Source organism: Triticum dicoccoides, chromosome 7A (genome assembly GCF_002162155.2).
Source record: "Triticum dicoccoides isolate Atlit2015 ecotype Zavitan chromosome 7A, WEW_v2.0, whole genome shotgun sequence".
In the NCBI taxonomy this organism is placed as follows: domain Eukaryota; kingdom Viridiplantae; phylum Streptophyta; class Magnoliopsida; order Poales; family Poaceae; genus Triticum; species Triticum dicoccoides.
The window spans coordinates 455,733,634-455,751,273 of NC_041392.1; positions in this window are offsets into that span (position 1 = coordinate 455,733,634).

Below are 17,640 nucleotides of genomic sequence, written 5' to 3' on the forward strand. Positions count from 1 at the left end.
TCTTGTCTTGAATTGGGAGAAGTGCCACTTTATGGTTAATGAAGGTATTGTCTTGGGGCATAAAATTTCTGAAAGAGGTATTGAAGTTGATAAAGCTAAGGTTGATGCTATTGAAAAGATGACATGTCCTAAGGACATCAAAGGTATAAGAAGTTTCCTTGGTCATGTTGGTTTTTCTAGGAGGTTCATTAAAGACTTCTCTAAAATTTCTAGGCCTCTGACTAATCTCTTACAAAAATATGTTCCTTTTGTCTTTGATGATGATTGTGTAGAAGCATTTGAAATACTTAAGAAAGCCTTGATTTCTGCACCTATTGTTCAGCCACCTGATTAGAATTTACCCTTTCAAATTATGTGTGATGCTAGTGATTATGATGTAGGTGTTGTTCTAGGACAAAGAGTTGATAAGAAATTAAATGTTATCCAATATGCTAGTAAAACTCTAGACAGTACCCCGAGAAATTATGCTACTACTGAAAAATAATTTTTAGCAGTTGTATTTGCTTGTGATAAGTTCAGACCTTATATTGTTGATTCTAAAGTAACTATTCACACTGATCATGCTGCTATTAAATATCTTATGGAAAAGAAAGATGCTAAACCTAGACTTATTAGATGGGTTCTCTTACTACAACAATTTGATTTGCATATTATTGATAGAAAGGGAGCTGAAAACCCCGTTGCAAACAATCTGTCTAGGTTAGAGAATGTTCTTGATGACCGACTACCTATTGATGACAGCTTTCCTGATGAACAATTAGCTGCCATAAATGCTTCTCGTACTACTCCATGGTATGCTGATTATGCTAATTATATTGTTGCTAAATTTATACCACCTAGTTTCACATACCAGCAAAAGAAAAAGTTTTTCTATGATTTAAGACATTACTTTTGGGATGACCCACACCTTTATAAAGAAGGAGTAGATGGTGTTATTAGATGTTGTATACCTGAGCATGAACATGAACAGATCCTACGTAAGTGTCACTCCGAGGCTTATGGAGGACACCATGCTGGAGACAGAACTGTGCATAAGGTATTGCAATCCGGTTTTTATTGGCCTACTCTTTTTAAAGATGCCCGTAAGTTTATCTTATCTTGTGATGAATGTCAAAGAATTGGTAATATTAGTAGACGTCAAGAAATGCCTATGAATTATTCACTTGTTATCGAACCATTTGATGTTTGGAGCTTTGATTATATGGGACCGTTTCCTTCCTCTAATGGGCATACACATATTTTATTTGATGTTGATTACGTTACTAAGTGGGTAGAAGCTATTCCAACTAGTAGTGCTGATCATAACACCTCTATTAAGATTATTAAAAAAATTATTTTTCTGAGGTTTGGAGTCCCTAGATACTTAATGACTGATGGTGGTTCACATTTTATTCATGGTGCTTTTCGTAAAATGCTTGCTAAGTATGATGTTAATCATAGGATTGCATCTCCATACCACCCACAGTCTAGTGGTCAAGTAGAATTGAGTAATAGAGAGCTCAAATTAATTTTGCAAAAGACTGTTAACAGATCTAGAAATAATTGGTCCAAGAAACTTGATGATGCATTATGGGCTTATAGAACTGCATATAAAAATCCTATGGGTATGTCTCCGTATAAAATGGTTTATGGAAAAGCATGTCACTTACCTCTCGAACTATAACATAAGGCATATTGGGCCATTAAAGAGCTCAATTATTATTTCAAACTTGCCGGTGAGAAGAGGCTTTTTGTCATTAGCTCACTTGACAAATGGAGAACCCAGGCTTATGAAAATGCCAAACTGTTTCAAGAAAAAGTTAAAAGATGGCATGACAAAAGGATACAAAAGCGTGAGTTTAATGTAGGTGATTATGTTTTGTTATACAACTCTCGTTTAAGATTTTTTGCTGGAAAACTCCTCTCTAAATGGGAAGGGCCTTACGTTATCAAGGAGGTCTATCCTTCCGGTGCCATAAAAATCAATAACTTCAAAGGCACAAATCCGAAGGTGGTGAACGGTCAAAGAATCAAACATTATATCTCAGGTTATCCAATAAATATTGAAACTAATGTTATTGAAACTGTAACCCCGGAAGAATATATAAGGGACACTTTCCAGAACGTTTCAGGCTCCGAAAAGGAATAGGTATGTGGTACGGTAAGTAAACCGACTCCAAAACAGTTCTAATAGCAATTTTTCTCTGTTTTGGAATATTTAAGAAAATAGGAAAATAAGAAGTAGTCCGGGAAGGACACGAGGCGTCCACGAGGGTGGAGGGCGCGTCCTACCCCCTGGGCGCGCCCCCTGCCTCGTGCGCAGCTCGTGTGCTCTCCGGACTCCGTTTTCCTACACGATACTTCTTTTGGTCAGTAAAAATTCATTATATAATCTCCCGAAGGTTTTGACCACCGTACCATGCAAATATCCTCTATTTTTATTTCGAGCTGTGACAAATCTAGATCACCATGACATCTCAAAGTGCCCCCAAGGACAAGTTCCTCGAGAAGGTCATCAACCCCTACCTTGCGGAAGTGTTGCAACATGCTCAAACCATTGAGATGCATGAGGGGTTGCTGCACATCCGCCCATGTTGAGGGACCAAGGAGGACCGGAAGCGTGGAGACAAGGCTCGAGGCAACGGAGTAACAAGTTTTCAAGTGCCAGGAGATGGTGGAACATGGACTCGACGCCAATCATATAATGATCACGGAGTTCACCAACAACCACAAGCTGGATGCCAAGAACATTGGGGAGGCCATCTTCAAGCTTCACGAGAAAATTGAGCGCCTCCAAGCCCAGATCTATGACCTGCAAAACCAAAACTGTGAGTATGAATATAGATTCAAGAGGATGAGTTTGGCTACAGATTTGAGGATCTCGGAGACTCGATCATCCTTTTACGATGGTGAGCCTATGCCTTGGAAGATGGACGACAAGCCTACATCATCAACAACTCCACCATCACCACCCCCGAGGAAAGAGATATAAACACATGGGTATGGGCACTCCCCTTGGCAACTGCCAAGCTTGGGGGAGGTCCCCCGGTATCGTATCACCATCACATTCCTATCTTTACCATTTTTCTTAGTTCGATTCTTTTGGTAATATCTTGATCTAGTAGAATAAAATTTAAGTATGATTTAGTTTTGAGTTTTGCTTTATGATCCTTCTATGTAGTTGAGTCCGTGAGCTATATATAATAAAGATTAGTTTCGAGTCAAGGGATTTGATTATCTTACTATCATCTTGGGGAAATAAAAGAAAGAATAATAAGAATTAAACAGATCATATTAATATTATGGAGAGTAATGACTTCACATATAAAGAGTATGATGAATAAAAGTTGTTGAGATTTGACAAACATAGTTTTGGTCATCGTTGCAATTAATAGGAAGTAATAAAGAAAGAGAGGTTTTCACATATAAATATACTATCTTGGACATCTTTTATGATTGTGAGCACTCATTAAAATATGACATGCTAAAGAGTTGATGTTGGACAAGGAAGACAACGTAATGGGTTATGTTTTCTTATATATGAAATAAAGTATATTGTCATGGATCATCCAACATGTTGAGCTTGCCTTTCCCCCTCATGCTAGCCAAATTCTTTGCACCAAGTAGAGATACTACTTGTGCTTCTGAACATCCTTAAACCCAGTTTTGCCGTGAGAGTCCACCATATCTACCTATGGATTGAGTAAGATCCTTCAAGTAAATTGTCATTGTTGCATGCAATAAAAATTGCTCTCTAAATATGTATGATTTATTAGTGTGGAGAAAATAAGCTTTTTACGATCTTGTGATGTGGAAGAAATAAAAGCGACGGACTGCATAATAAAGGTCCATATCACAAGTGGCAATATAACTTGACGTTCTTTTGCATTAAGATCTTGTGCATCTAACCAAAAAAACACATGACAAACTCTGGTTCCCTCTGCGAAGAGCCTATCTTTTACTTTTGCCTTACACCTTATACAAGAGTCATGGTGATCTTCACCTTTCCTTTTTACATTTTATCCTTTGGCAAGCACATTGTGTTGGAAAGATCCTGATACATATATCCAATTGGATGTAAGTTAGCATGAAATATTATTGTTGACATTACCCTTGAGGTAAAAGGTTGGGAGGCAACACTATAAGCCCCTATCTTTCTCTCTGTCTGATTAAAACTCCATATCCACAAGTATTGTGTGAGTGTTGGCAATTGTGAAAGACTAAATGATAGTTGAGTATGTGGACTTGCTGAAAAGCTCTTATATTGACTCTTTCCGATGTTATGATAAATTGCAATTGCTTCAGTGATCAAGATTATAGTTTGTTGGTTTTCAATGAAGTTTCTGATTCATATTTTACATTGTGAATAGATTATTACTTGAGCATAAGAAATTATATGACAATATTTATATATGTTGCTGTTATAAGAATGATCATGATGCCCTCATATCCGTATTGTATTTTATCGACACCTCTATCTCTAAACATGTGGTCATATTTTTCGTTATCGGCTTCCGCTTGAGGACAAGCGAGGTCAAATCTTAGGGGAGTTGATGTGTCCATTTTGCATCATGCTTTTATATCAATATTTATTGCATTATGGGCTGTTACTACACATTATGTCACAATACTTATGCCTTTTCTCTCTTATTTTACAAGGTTTACATGAAGAGGGAGAATGGCTGCAGCTGGAATTCTGGGCTGGAAAAGGACTAAATATTAGAGACCTATTCTGCACAACTCCAAAAGTCATAAAACTTCACGGGAGTATGTTTTGGAATATATAAAAATACTGGCGAAAGAATTAACTAGAGGGGGCCCACACCCTGGCCACGAGAGTGGGGGCGCGCACCCCTATCTCGTGGGCCCCTTGGCAGGCCTCCGGTGCCCATCTTCTGCTATATGAAGTCTTTCGTCCGAGAAAAAGATAGAAGCAAGCTCACCGGACGAAACTCCGTCGCCATGAGGCGGAACCTTGGCGGAACCAATATAGGGCTCCGGCGGAGCTGTTCTACCGGGGAAACATCCCTCCAGGAGGGGGAAATAATCACCATTTTCGTCATCATCGATCCTCTCATTGTGAGGTGGTCAATCTCCATCAATATCTTCCTCATCACCATCTCCTCTCAAACCCTAGTTCATCTCTTGTATCCAATCTTTGTCCCAAAACCTCATATTGGTACCTGCGGGTTGCTAGTAGTGTTGATTACTCCTTGTAGTTGATGCTAGTTGGTTTATTTGGTGGAAGTTCATATGTTCAGATCCTTTATGCATATTAGTACCCCTCTGATTATGAACATGAATATTATTTGTGAGTAGTTACATTTGTTTTTTAGGACATGGGAGAAGTCTTGCTATAAGTAGTCATGTGAATTTGGTATTCGTTCGATATTTTGATGAGATCTATGTTGTCTTTCCTCTAGTAGTGTTATGTGAACATCGACTAAATGACACTTCACCATTGTTTGGGCCTAGAGGAAGGCATTGGGAAGTAATAAGTAGATGATGGGTTGCTAGAGTGACAGAAGCTTAAACCCTAGTTTATGCGTTCCTTCGTAAGGGGCTGATTTGGATCCATATGTTTCATGCTATGGTTAGGTTTACCTTAATACTTCTTTTGTAGTTGCGGATGCTTGCAATAGGGGTTAATCATAAGTGGGATGCTTGTACAAGAAAGGGCAGTACCCAAGCATCGGTCCACCCACATATCAAATTATCAAAGTAACGAACGCGGATCATATGAGCGTGATGAAAAATAGCTTGACGATAATTCCCATGTGTCCTCGGGAGCGTTTTTCCCTCATATAAGAGTTTGTCCAGGCTTGTCCTTTGCTACAAAAAGGATTGGGCCATCTTGCTGCACCTTATTTACTTTTGTTACTTGTTACGCATTACAAATTACCTTATCACAAAACTATGTGTTACCGATAATTTTAGTGCTTGCAGAGAATACCTTACTGAAAATCGCTTGTCATTTCCTTCTACTCCTCGTTGGGTTAGACACTCTTACTTATCGAAAGGACTACGATAGATCCCCTATACTTGTGGGTCATCACAAGACCAATTCGCAAAGAAACAGAACAAATATAACCATATCACCTGATTTGGCGTTAGCCGAGATCCCATCGAACCATGACAATCACCTAGTAGGCTCTCAACGAAAGCACCAATGTCGGTTCTATATCCGGCATATCTCGTAGTAGGGGTCCTAAACTAGGCGTCTTGGAGCGATGGTAACACAGACACATGATTTTACCCAGGTTCAGACTCTCTTGAAGAGATAATACCCTACGTCTTGCTTTTGATTTTATTCATATGGGGGATAGTACAGAGTACATTATCTAGCACGAGATTGTTCTAATAAATATAAGGTTGTCTATTGACTAGCCTGGCCTTGGCTTATATAACATACAGAGGCCTAGGGTTGAGAAGAGTCCTCGCCTTGTGCACCAAGTCTTCGAGAGTCTTCCTTGTATGCATCATGGGCTGCCCGAAGTGGCCCATGAGTGAACCGCCATGGGGGTCCTCGGCCTAATCCAGCTGGTCGGGAGATGACATGGTGAATACCCCCTAATCAAGGACACCGTCAATAGTGATGAATTTTGAAGTCATCCGATTGAGAATCATCTGACACTTGCAAGTTTCGTCCAAATTGTGAAGTAAACTAAAATACTGTTCACGGGACATAGAAAACAAGCAACAAAATAATTGGCAATATGCATATCTATGTATGCAGTCCACTAAGTGTTGTTGCAAGCAATGGATTTATCTATCTTCAAGGATGACTCAAGTAGATATTTATATTTACTAATTGAGACATAGATTTGGATCTTTTGAAGTGTTTAAAAGGTTTTCAGAATGGAGTAGAAATTATTGTAACAAGAAAAGTATGTTTCTACAATTGGATTACAGAAAAGAATATTTCAGTTACAAATTTAGTGAATGTCTGATGAGCTATAAAAGAATTTTATAGCTTGCACCTCCTAGAAACACTACTGAAAGTAGATTGTTTTAAGTAGATGCAATCAAACTATGTATGACATGGTGATATCAAAGATGACATTAATTATTTCGCCAATATACTTTCAAAGTGATACTTTAGAGATTGTGGCTTTCACACAGAAAAGGGAGTGCCATAAAATTTAGTGAAATGAGTGCTACTTTGTAGGTTATCCCAAATAGTTGGGTATTCCTCTGTCACTACGCCGAGGCAAAGTGTTGGCATAGAGTGCAGAAGTTTTGAGGAAAATGTTTTCTACAATAGAGTCAGTGGGAGGACAGTGCGACTCGAGAAGATTGCGGAATCTTCATAATCAGCTCAAAGAAAGGAAACACTGGAAGTAATTCTAGAATTTCTTACTACGACTGATACTAAAGCCTCCACACGAGATATAGAGACTACGGTCAAACTTCCAGCTAAACTATATAGGTTGGGAAAATTCGTGCAGACCTTTGTGGTATGCAGACAAAATATTGTTGGGCAAACAATGAACCTATAAATCACAGAGAGGCGTTGATGGGCCCTGACTCCGGAAATTTGCTATATGCCAACATAATCCAAGATAGTATCGATTCACATAATTCAAGCTTAGAACTTGATGAACCCTTCGAAATACTTACAGTCTAAAGAATAGTAATGGATCTATAAACTAACAAAGATAAAGATGTTTTATAATGCTTGACTTGTTACAAATAGTTTATGACAAGATTAAAGTATTGACTATGACGAGATTGTCTCATCATAGCAATACTTAAAGTTAGTCTGGCTTAAACTAGCAATTATTAAATATTTCAATTATGAGATAAAATGGATGGATGTAAAAAATGATTCCATGAGATGGAAATAGAACCAAGGTTGTAAGTTTGATACGATCCAAGATAATTTTGTCGATCCAGAGGATACTAGTAAGTATGAAAACTTCAAGAGATCATATAATGATCTGAAGCAAGCATAGTGGAGTTGGAATCTTCGTATTGATGAAATTGTCGTATAAATTGATTTCATCGAGTAAAGCGAAGATGCTTGTATTTACAAGAAAGTAAGAGGGAGCATGATAATATTTCTAAACACTATATGTACATGACATATTGTTGATTGGAAGTTATGTAAATTTCTTGACACGGATTAAGAATTTATTGAAACTAGTTTTTCAGTAAAATACTTAGGCAATGACTAGTATTGGTATTAGACATTATGATCTATGGAGATAATAGTGTCTAATCGGACTTAGCCAAATGTAAAATGTCAAGAAGAGTTTCTTGTCAATGTCACATGGAAGGAGTCGGTATCCTGAAATACTAATGAGCGAAATATGATTTCAACCACACTAGTATTCCATGGTATGTAAACAACCAGATATTTCTAATACTCTGAGTTAGTTGTAAGTAAAAGTTACTAGTATGGTCAAATTGTTGATTATAGGACAACTATGAAAAATGTCGTTAAGGATTAACGACATGTTTCTCTCACACAGAGAAAATGAAGAGATTGTTGTAAGGAGTTACATCAATGAAGGCTTGTTCTAAGTAGTACATCGATAAAATCTTCATCTATGCTCCAAGTGATTTTTCGATTTCAAATTAAAAGTGATTTATGGTGACACAATAAGTTGGAATTGGTCCAAAAATTACTATGGTGAATTCTATAACAGAAGGCTAAGTACATTATTGCTTTAGAAGCAAAACATGAAGGGTGGTGGATCAAAAGTTCATTCATGAGTTTGGTATGGTTTCTAAATGATTGTATCATTGGAATATTATTCTTAATAGTGGTTCCATAACTCAGTCTAAGGAATCAAAGGTTCTACCTGTGATTCAATATATATATATACAAAGCCTGTTTCACACAAATTATGATGGGAGTGATAAGAATATATTTGTGGAACTGTTTCATGAATATCCGGAATAGTTCCGAGAGGTTCCAAAAGCGTTTCAGGGTAACCGGAAGGGTTTTGGTAATACCGGGTATTAACGATTACTATATATAAGTGGAAAATGTTTACAGGGATGTTAAATTATATATATAATTCTTTGAAACTATTTAGAACATATATATATATATATATAATTAAATATCAATGGGCCTAAAGTGGCCAAGAGGTGGAAGGCAACTTGGGCCACAAGGGCCCAAGTGGGAAGGCGCCTCCCTTTCCTTGTGGGTGGGGGTGGCAAATTGGACAAGGGGAGGAGTCCAATCCTCCTTCCCTTTGTGGGACGCCCCAAGGAGGGGTTCCCTCCTTGGTCGCAGCCCTCCCTCTCCCCTCTAACCTATATATAGTGGAGGTTTGGTACCCAATTGAACAACACAAGTTTTGGAGCCTCCTCTAGTTGATCTAGTGCACATTCTAGTTGGTCTTAGTTGACTAATTAGAGTGAACCCTAGCCACTTCTAATCCTCATAATTAGAAGCCTCGTGTGGTTCCAATCTCCTCCCTCTGATTCTCTGGCGACGATTAGCTCTGGACAGTGAAGCATTGCCGAATCGTGAAGACCGTACGCTTGCAACCAAGTAGAGAGGTCGTGCTTTCAGTCTTCCATTCGAGGAATCGTCCGTGGGTGGTTCGGGGGATCGTCATCAACATTCGAGGGACTTCAAGTACGATCTACACCGACTCGTCTACTTCCGCTGCACTCCTGGAGTCAGTAACGATCGTTGATCACAACCCATTATGCATCTTCATATTGTTCATGGGTGATCATAGGGCGATTTTTGTTTTGTTTTGTACTACGTTTCGCAACAGGGGATGCCCCGGAAGGCATCCCCTCTTTCGTCTACAATCTATCGTTGTGTTACTTGGAGCTATATTTTAATTCATCACATGATATGAGTTTTGCTTGGAGCATCTTATATTATTTTCCTTACTTTTTTGCTTTTTAGTTTGCCACAATCATTGTTTATTGGATACACCTTTTGAGAGACATACACATTTATTCATGAACTTTTAGAATACTCTACGTGCTTCACTTATATCTTTTGATCAAGGCAGTTGCTCTAGTGCTTCACTCATATTTTTTTAGAGCACGACAGTGGTTATATTTTATAGAAATAGTTGCATTCTCATGCTTCACTTAAATATTTTTGAGAGTCAAGGAAATTTGCATGGGTTATAAGATTAGTTCATAAAGGATAGGTATTCAAAATGGATATAATAAAAACTTTTATGTAGATCACTGAATATGATATGTTTGATTCCTTATAATAGTTTTGCGATATTAAGATGGTAATATGTGGGGGTACTTGATGTCTACTACACAACGTTCTTCTTGTAGACTTTGTTGGGCCTCCAAGTGCAGTGGTTTGTAGGACAGTAGCAAATTTCCCTCAACTGGATGACCTAAGGTTTATCAATCCGTAGGAGGCATAGGATGAAGATGGTCTCTCTCAAGCAACCCTGCAACCAAATAACAAAGAGTCTCTTGTGTCCCCAACACACCCAATACAATGGTAAATCGTATAGGTGCACTAGTTCGGCGAAGAGATGGTGATACAAGTGCAATATGGATGGTAGATAAAGGTATTTGTAATCTGAAATTATAAAAACAGCAAGGTAACTAATGATAAAAGTGAGCACAAACGGTATTGCAATGATAGGAAATAAGGCCTAGGGTTCATACTTTCACTAGTGTAAGTTCCCTCAATAATACTAACATAATTGGATCACATAACTATCCCTCAACATGCAACAAAGAGTCGCTCCAAAGTCACTAATAGCGGAGAACGAACGAAGAGATTATGGTAGGGTACGAAACCACCTCAAAGTTATTCTTTCCAACCAATCCGTTGGGCTATTCCTATAAGTGTCACAAACAGCCCTAGAGTTCGTACTAGAATAACACCTTAAGACACAAATCAACCAAAACCTTAATGTCACCTAGATACTCCAATGTCACCTCAAGTATCCGTGGGTATGATTATACGATATGCATCACACAATCTCAGATACATCTATTCAACCAACAGATAGGACCTCAAAGAGTGCCCCAAAGTTCTACCAGAGAATCCCGACGAGAACATGTGCCAAGCCCTATGCATAGGTTCATGGGCGGAACCTGCAAGTTGATCACCAAAACATACATCAAGTGAATCACGTGATATCCCATCGTCACCACAGATACGCACGGCAAGACATACATCAAGTGTTCTCAAATCTATAAAGACTCAATCCGATAAGATTACTTCAAAGGGGAAACTCAATTCATTACAAGAGAGTAGAGGGGGGAAGAAACATCATAGGATCCAAATATAATAGAAAAGCTCGTGATACATCAAGATCGTATCATCTCAAGAACACGAGAGAGAGAGAGAGAGATCACACACATAGCTACTGGTACATACCCTCAGCCCCGAGGGAGAACAACTCCCTCCTCGTTATGGAGAGCACCGGGATGATGAAGATGACCACCGGAGAAGGATTGCCCCCTCTGGCAGGGTGCTAGAATGGGTCTAGATTGGCTTTCGGTGGCTACGGAGACTTCTGGCGGCGGAACTCCCGATCTATTGTGCTCGCGGATGTTTTTAGGGTATATGGAGATATATAGGTGGAAGAAGTACGTCAAGGGGGCCACAAGGGTGGAGGGCGCGCCCCCTGCCTCATGACCTCCTCGCAGATCCCCCGACGTGCACTCCAAGTCTTCTGGGCTTCTTTCCTTCCAAAAAATGAGTTCCGTGAAGTTTCAGGTCAATTGGACTCCGTTTGATTTTCCTTTTCTTCGAAACCCTAAAACAGGGTAAAAACAGAAACTGGCACTGGGCTCTGGGTTAATAGGTTAGTCCCAAAAATGATATAAAAGTGTATAATAAAGCCCATAAACATTCAAAACAGTAGATAATATAGCATGGAGCAATCAAAAATTATAGATACATTGGAGACGTATTAGCATCCCCAAGCTTAATTCCTGCTCGTCGTCGAGTAGGTAAATGATAAAAACAGAATTTTTGATGCGGAACGCTACTTGGCATAATTTCAATGTGATTCTTCTTAATTGTGGTATGAATATTCAGATCCGAAAGATTCAAGACAAAAGTTCATATTGACATAAAAATGATAATACTTCAAGCATACTAACTAAGCAATTATGTCTTCTCAAAATAACATGGCCAAAGAAAGTTCATCCCTACAAAATCATATAGTTTAGTCATGTCTCATTTTCGTCACACAAGAATGCTCTCATCATGCACAACCCCGATGACAAGCCAAGAAATTGTTTCATACTTTAGTAATCTCAAACTCATAAACTTTCACGCAATACATGAGCGCGAGCCATGGATATAGCACTATGGGTGGAATATAATAATGAGGGGGTTATGTGGAGAAGACAAAAAGGAGAAAGTCTCACATCAATGAGGCTAATCAATGGGCTATGGAGATGCCCATCAATTGATGCTAATGCAAGGAGTAGGGATTGATATGCAACGGATGCACTAGAGCTATAAATGTATGAAAGCTCAACAAAAGAAACTAGTGGGTGTGCATCCAACTTGATTGCTCACGAAGACCTAGGGCACTTGAGGAGGCCCATTGTTGGAATATACAAACCAAGTTCTATAATGAAAAATTCCCACTAGTATATGAAAGTGATAACATGAGAGACTCTCTACTATGAAGATCATGGTGCTACTTTGAAGCACAAGTGTGGTAAAAGGATAGTAACATTGTCCCTTCTCTCTTTTTCTCTCATTTTTTTGGGCCTTCTATTTCTTATGGCCTTTCTCTCCCCTTTTTTTATTCCTCACTTGGGACAATGCTCTAATAATGATGATCATCACACTTCTATTTATTTACAACTCAATGATTACAACTTGATACTAGAACAAAGATGACTCTATATGAATGCCTCCGGCGGTGTACCAGGATATGCAATGAACCAAGAGTGACATGTATGAAAGAATTATGAACGGTGGCTTTGCCACAAATACTATGTCAACTACATGATCATGCTAAGCAATATGACAATGATGAATGTGTCATGATGGACGGAATGATGGAAAGTTGCATGGCAATATATCTCGGAATGGCTATGGAAATGCCATAATAGGTAGGTATGGTGGCTGTTTTGAGGAAGATATAAGGAGGTTTATGTGTGAAAGAGCATATCATATCACGGGGTTTGGATGCACCGGCGAAGTTTGCGCCAACTCTCAATGTGAGAAAGGGCAATGCGCGGTACCGAAGAGGCTAGCAAGGATGGAAGGGTGAGAGTGCGTATAATCCATGGACTCAACATTAGTCGTAAAGAACTCACATACTTATTGCAAAAATCTACAAGTCATCAAAAACCTCAGCACTATGCGCATGCTCCTAGGGGGATAGATTGGTAGGTAAAGACCATCGCTCGTCCCCGACCGCCACTCATAAGGAGGACAATCAAACAACACCTCATGTTTCAAATTTGTTACACAACGTTTACCATACGTGCATGCTACAGGACTTGCAAACTTCAACACAAGTATTCCTCAAATTCACAACTACTCAACTAGCATGACTCTAATATCACCATCTCCATATCTCAAAACAATTATCAAGTATCAAACTTCTCTTAGTATTCAATACTCTTTAAGAGAATTTTATTATTCTTGAATACCTAGCATATTAGGATTTTAAGAAAATTACCATGCTATTTAAGACTCTCAAAATAATCTAAGTGAAGCATGAGAGTTCATCTATTTCTTCAAAATAAAACTACCACCATGCTCTAAAAGATACAAGTGAAGCACTAGAGCAAATGACAAACTACTCTGAAAGATATAAGTGAAGATCAATGAGTAGTTGAATAATTATGCAACTATGTGAAGACTCTCTAACATTTAAAATTTCAGATCTTGGTATTATATTCAAACAGCAAACAAAGAAAAATAAAATTACATTCTAAGAATGGCAAACATCATGTGAAGAAGCAAAAACTTAGGATCAACCGAAACTAACCGATAATTGTTGAAGAAGAAAGGTGGGATGCCAACCGGGGCATCCCCAAGCTTATATTCTTGAGACTTCTTGAAATATTATCTTGGGGTGCCTTGGGCATCCCCAAGCTTGAGCTTTTGTGTCTCCTTAATTCCTCTCATATCAAGGTCTCCCTAAATCTCAAAAGCTTCATCCACACAAAACTCAACAAGGACTCATGAGATAAGTTAGTATAAACCGTTGCAAAAACCTTATCATACTCTATTGTAGCAAATCACTAAAATTATTATTCAACATTGCATACTAAATGCCTTTGCATATTTAATAGTCCTATCCTCAAATAGAATCATTTAAAGAAGCAATCATATGCAAACAATGTAAACATAACAGCAATCTGCCTAAACAGGATAGTCTATAAAGAATGCAGCAACATCCATACTTCACTAGCTCCAAAAATTATGAAAGAAAATTCCTACTGTAGTAAATTTATCAGAGCTTAATATGAAAAAGGTTTCAACATTTTATCACATTCTGACTTTTCTAGGGAATTATTGCAACAGTGGTAAACTTTCTGTTTTCAAACAGCAACATGTATACTTGTAACATAGGCATAGTAAAGGCTATCAATGCCAATTTTATTGAAATAAAAGATGCAAAAAAATGTTCTAAATAACATCAAGCAAATACTAACAAAATAAATTGACGCTCCAAGCAAAACACATATCATGTGGCGAATAAAAATATAGCTCCAAGTAAAGTTACCGATGAACGAAGACAAAGGAGGGGATGCCTTCCGGGGCATCCCCAAGCTTAGGCTCTTGTCTATCCTTGAATATTACCTTGGGGTGCCTTGGGCATCCCCAATCTTAGGCTCTTGCCACTCCTTATTCCATAGTCCATCGAATCCTTACCCAAAACTTGAATACTTCACAACACAAAACTTAACAGAAAACTCGTAAGCTCCATTAGCGAAAGAAAACAAAACACCACTTCAAGGTACTGTAATTAACTCACTCTTTATTTATATTGGTGTTAAACCTACTTTATTAGAACTTCTCCATGATTTATAAACTATTTTACTAGCCATAGATTCATCAAAATAAGTAAACAACACATGAAAAACAGAATCTGTCAAAAACAGAACAGTCTGTAGTAATCTGGATCAAACGTATACTTATGGAACTCATAAAATTCTAAAATAAATTGCTGGACCTGAGGAATTTATCTATTAATCATCTTAAAAAAGAATTAACTAAATAGCACTCTCCAAATAAAAATGGAAGCAATTCTCGTGAGCGCTAAAGTTTCTGTTTTTTACAGCATGATCAACAAGACTTTCCCAAAGTCTTCCCAAAGGTTCTACTTGGCACAAACACTAATTAAAAGCATAAAACCACATCTAAACAGAGGCTAGATGAATTATTTATTAATAAACAGGAACAAAAAGCAAGGAACAAAAATAAAGTTGGGTTGCCTCCCAACAAGCGCTATCGTTTAACGCCCTTAGCGAGGCATGATGATTTCAATGTTGCTCACATGAAAGATAAGAATTGAAACATAAGGAGAGCATCATTAAGAATATTACTAACACATTTAAGTCTAACATACTTCGTATGCATAGGGATTTTGTGAGCAAACAACTTATGGGAACAAGAATCAACTTGCATAGGAAGGTAAAACAAGCATAACTTCAAAACTTTAAGCACATAGGGAGGAAACTTGGTATTATTGCAATTCCTACAAGCATATATTCCTCCCTCATAATAATTTTCAGTAGAATCATGAATTAATTCAACAATATAACCAGCACCTAAAGCATTCTTTTCATGATCTATAAGCATAGAAATTTTATTACTGTCCACACAAGCAAAAATCTTCTCATGGATAATAGTGCGAGCAAACTCAACAAAATAACTATCATGTGATTGAAAATTAAGATCAAGATGACAAGTTTCATGGTTATCATTATTATTTAAAGCATACGCGTCATCACAATAATCATCATAGATAGGAGGCATGCTTTCATCATAATAAATTTGCTCATCAAAACTTGGGGGACAAAAAATATCATCTTCACCAAACATAGCTTCCCCAAGCTTGTGGCTTTGCATATCATTAGCATCATGGATATTCAAGGAATTCATACTAAAAACATTGCAATCATGCTCATCATTCAAATATTTAGTGCCAAAAATTCTAATGCATTCTTCTTCTAGCACTTGAGCACAATTTTCCTTTCCATCATACTCACGAAAGATATTTAAAAGATGAAGCGTATGAGACAAACTCAATTCCATTTTTTATAGTTTTCTTTTATAAACTAAACTAGTGATAAAGCAAGAAACTAAAAGACTCGATTGCAAGATCTAAAGATATACCTTCAAGCACTCACCTCCCCGGCAACGGCGCCAGAAAAAAGCTTGATGTCTACTACACAACCTTCTTCTTGTAGACTTTGTTGGGCCTCCAAGTGCAGAGGTTTGTAGGACAATAGCAAATTTCCCTCAAGTGATGACCCAAGGTTTATCAATCCGTAGGAGGCGTAGGATGAATATGGTCTCTCTCAAGCAACCCTGCAACCAAATAACAAAGAGTCTCTTGTGTCCCCAACACACCCAATACAATGGTAAATTGTATAGGTGCACTAGTTCGGCGAAGGGATGGTGATACAAGTGCAATATGGATGTTAGATAAAGGTATTTGTAATCTGAAATTATAAAAACATCAAGGTAACTAATGATAAAAGTGAGCACAAACGGAATTGCAATGATAGGAAATAAGGCCTAGGGTTCATACTTTCACTAGTGTAAGTTCCCTCAACAATACTAACATAATTGGATCACATAACTATCCCTCAACATGCAACAAAGAGTCACTCCAAAGTCATTAATAGCGGAGAACGAACGAAGAGATTATGGTAGGGTACGAAACCACCTCAAAGTTATTCTTTCCAATCAATCCGTTGGGATATTCCTATAAGTGTCACAAACAGCCCTAGAGTTCGTACTAGAATAACACCTTAAGACACAAATCAACCAAAACCCTAATGTCACCTAGATACTCCAATGTCACCTCAAGTATCCGTGGTTATGATTATACGGTATCCATCACACAATCTCAGATTAATCTATTCAACCAACACATAGGACCTCAAAGAGTGCCCCAAAGTTCTACCAGAGAATCACGACGAGAACGTGTGCCAACCCCTATGCATAGGTTCATGGGTGGAACCCGCAAGTTGATCACCAAAACATACATCAAGTGAATCACGTGATATCCCATCGTCACCATAGATACGCATGACAAGAAATACATCAAGTGTTCTCAAATCTATAAAGGCTCAATCCGATAAGATTACTTCAAAGGGGAAACTCAGTGCATTACAAGAGAGTAGAGGGGGGAAGAAACATCATAGGATCCAAATATAATAGCAAAGCTCGCAATACATCAAGATCGTATCATCTCAAGAACACGAGAGAGAGAGAGAGATCAAACACATACCTACTGGTACATACCCTTAGCCCCGAGGGAGAACTACTCCCTCCTCGTCATGGATAGCACCGGGATGATGAAGATGACCACCGGAGAAGGATTGCCCCCTCCGGCAGGGTGCCGAAACGAGTCTAGATTGGCTTTCGGTGGCTACGGAGGCTTCTGGCAGCGGAACTCCCGATCTATTGTGCTCACGGATGTTTTTCGGGTATATGGAGATATATAGGTGGAAGAAGTACGCCAGGGGGCCACGAGGGGCTCACAAGGG